The following is a 3,383-nucleotide window of genomic DNA, read 5'->3' as shown; positions in this document are numbered from 1 at the left end:
CTTTTTTGTGTGCGTAAAATCCAGTTTTAAATGGATTTTTTTCCCCATGTTGTTGCAAAAAAATCTGGTTCAAATCATGTTATTCCCCATTTTGTGTGGAGAAGTCCAGTTAAAAATGGGAATTGTTTCCATTTTGTGTAGAATTCACAATTCACCGCTCGCTGTCCCCAAGCAGCGGGGAGGGTCAGTGGGACTTAATGATCTTAAAAGTCTTTTCCGATGTAAAAGATTCCATGGTTTAGGGAGTTGAAAAATAAAGGGGAAGGATTTAAAACACAGAGGGGAAGGGAGCTGAGGGAAATAATAAAAACTGGTGTAAATCTGTGGGTTTTTTGAGTCTTGAGGTGGGACTTGATACCTGATTCCCTGAACATGTCGGATTTGTTTTTCCTTAGGAATGACGTGGAAAACACAACGGGAACAGGCATGAGGAGAAGAGTTCCCAAAAGCTGGTGAAGAGCAGCCTGAAAAGCAAAATATTTTTAGGGGTATGCCTTCATTTAAGGGATCATTCGTGTTTATTCCGTGCTCTGTGCTGGAGGTCTGGTGGATCAAAAATTCCTTGGGCTTTTAATGAATCACCCCACAGGCCTGGCATATCCTGGGATCTCCACAGGAGGAAGGTCCTGCAGAAAGGTGGATTTAGGTGAGCCACCAGGAAAATCCCACGGGGGTAGGATGTGACAGTTCTGGAAGGGCCTCGGGACAGCGGAGTGTGAGGTTTTAGGAGCAGGTTGGACAAAGCACGGCTCAGGAATGCTGCAGGTGCAGCCGCTCCTGCCTCGGGCAGCGGGGTGGGTGACGGCATTCCCGGAGTCCCATCCAGGTGCACATTTCCAAGGCCGCATGGTGCTGATGGATTTGGAATGGGCTGCTCCATCCGTGGGATTGGGAAAGTGCCCCCCATCCCTGAGTTGGTGGCTGTGGAGTGCTGGGACGCGTGGTCTTTTTTGCAGAAGGCATCCAGGAGCAAAGCCTCTCAAAGGAACAGCATGGATATTCATTTGGGATGGACTGGAAATGATCCAAAAAGGCCTCGTTTCCCACTGTGAACAAACTAACACTTTCTTTTCGGAAAACTGAGCATTAGTGCGTGCCTCTCTAGGTTCTCCTGGATATCCAGGCTGTGCTGGGCCAGAATCCTGCGTGAAAAGGTTGGGAAAAGACTGATGGGGAGTACAAATGTGCCTGTGGCCAGCAGAAAGAAGGGAGCCATGGGAATGCTGGAGGCTGGTCAGGAAATGCCAAATTCAGTGTTCAGGGAAAGACTGGGGAGGAACAACGATACACGGTGGGGAAAGGTTTAAATGTCCACATCCTGGGGTCTGGGAAGAGAAAATCACAGAAAAATCTCAGAATCGTGGAATGGGTTTGCTTGGAAGGGAATTTAAGGGTCATCCAGTTCCAGCCCCTCCCATGGGCAGGGACACCTTTTATTATCCCAGATTTCTCCAGCCTTACCTTGGACACTTCCAGGGATGGGGATTTCACACCTGTGAAACAAATACTGACTTTGAGAGACCACAAACAGCATTTTTCAAGCGTTCACGGTGCATACTGGAGGGGGAAGAACGCAGCCACAGCTCCTTGGCCTGTTTCTTCTCTCCCTCTTTTCCAGATTAAAAAAGGCAAGTGGCATCCACCGCTTTCCTTTCGCGTGTGTCCTTGCAGCAGGGGTTGTTCAGGAATGTGCACTGAGCCGCCTTCGCACGGCTCATAAAGAGCCAGGATGATTTTCCCTACTCCAGGGAGAATTTTGCTGGTGCAGTGAGTTTGTTTTAAGTGGCCCTGGCCGGGCTCTGCCTTCCACGGCTTCTCTGGGGCTGACCAAGGCTGAGTTTGGGGATGATTCCTGTAGTGAAAAGCTCTGTTAGAGATTGTAGTCCCCAAAATCTGTAATCGTTCTGGAGAGCTGCTGCTGGGGGGATTTTGGATTCCTGCAGCATCTCCCAGCTCCTGTCAGGGCTCTGCAAATGCACTTTTCTGGTCTTACATCTGAATATTCCCTCTCTCCACGTAGTTCTCCCCTTTTGCAGACACTCCTCAGATACTTTCAGCTTATTTTCACTTCTTATTTTCAAATATAGGATATAAATAAATGTAGATATAGTCTGGTCAAGTTCACCACAGAATGGTTTGGGTGGGAAGGGAACTTAAAGCATCTCATTCTACCCGCTGCCATGTAGAATTAATGGGGAGACAAAGATCAGACTGAAGAAGGGGGAAATGAGGTGGGAGCTTGTTGGCAGGAAGGCCGTGCCCTCCCATCCCCACGTGGTGCCTGAAGCTGGTTTTCACACCAGCTTTTTTTTTTCAATCGGTTTTTAGGACAGGCGTGTCCTGACTCATTTCCATGCCAGTGGCTGCTGGAGCACTTGATAATCCCAGTCCTCGAGTGTGGGACAGAGCTGGCAGAGCTCCAGGGAGCCCCAGGCTGACACCTCCTCAGCCCAGCTGCCGTCATCCTCACACAGATGCAGCACACAGAGCTCCCCAAAAACGTGCTGCTGCAGTGACTTCCTACAGAGCTGCCAGTCCGCTCACCGTGAGATCCAGCTTCATGTCCAGACTGCTTTCCTTAAGGAAATAAATGCCCAGAGCAGGCCCTGAACACTGATTAGCCCGAGCGGGATGTTTAGGATGTGTTTTTGTTGCGATGTCCCCGTGGCTGGGCGGGTGTCCGCTCACCATTGCCCGGGTTTGTGTCAGAGGAGCGGGCAGGCTGAGCTCCGCGCTGGGCACAGCGATAAGCTCCAGACGGCCGCGCTTCCTCCCCGAAGAACTCCCCAGCTCTGCTCCACTCCCCCGCCTTGGAGGCACCGCCGGGCTGGAGGCAGGAGGTGTTTTTGTCCTCTGAGGCGCCCAGCAGGCACAGGCTGGGTGGTTTCCTTTCAGACAAAGAGAGTATAGCACACAATTTTACCCTCATCATCCAACACACCAAAGTCACAGAGTTTTTCCAGTTTTCTCACACCCCTTTCTATGGCCTTTAGCCCAAATTCCTCAGGACTAAGCCGTGGCCATGCTGATTTCCCATGTGAGGAATTTACATTTCTGTAGCCACGCTAAATTTTAATTTGCTTTCTCAGCAAAACCTTGTGTATCAGAGATTTATCTCACCAGTGTTCCTGTACCTAAACAAGACACCCAGGGCTGCTCTAAGCCCCTGCATACATTTAATCAGAGAAATCCCATCCTGAGCTGCTCTTGCTGTATTCATCCAGATAACTAGTCCCGGCATTGATGCAGACATTTAGATTTAGGGAAGATCAATCCCGTGAATCCCAGTTTAGCAATACATGAGAAGGAAAACCGCAGGTTGGAGGTGTTAATTGTCACCTTGTGCTGATGAAAGGGCAGCAGTGTGGAGAAGGGAGGAAAGC

The 3,383-nt window shown here is 49.8% G+C and overlaps 1 long non-coding RNA gene across 1 annotated transcript; it reads left to right on the top strand.

Annotated features, from left to right (window-relative positions):
• The first annotated feature begins 6 nt into the window (after positions 1-6).
• LOC121675800 lies at positions 7-1,079 on the top strand. The gene is made up of 2 exons (XR_006020223.1): positions 7-488; positions 590-1,079. It is a non-coding gene; the product is annotated as an uncharacterized LOC121675800 (long non-coding RNA).
• Positions 1,080-3,383: the final 2,304 nt, after the last annotated feature.

This window comes from Corvus kubaryi, unplaced genomic scaffold (assembly GCF_017639235.1).
Source record: "Corvus kubaryi isolate FWS band 111438036 unplaced genomic scaffold, C.kubaryi_AGA036_p1.0 135, whole genome shotgun sequence".
Taxonomy (NCBI): domain Eukaryota; kingdom Metazoa; phylum Chordata; class Aves; order Passeriformes; family Corvidae; genus Corvus; species Corvus kubaryi.
This window is presented reverse-complemented; position numbering and strand designations above follow the sequence as displayed.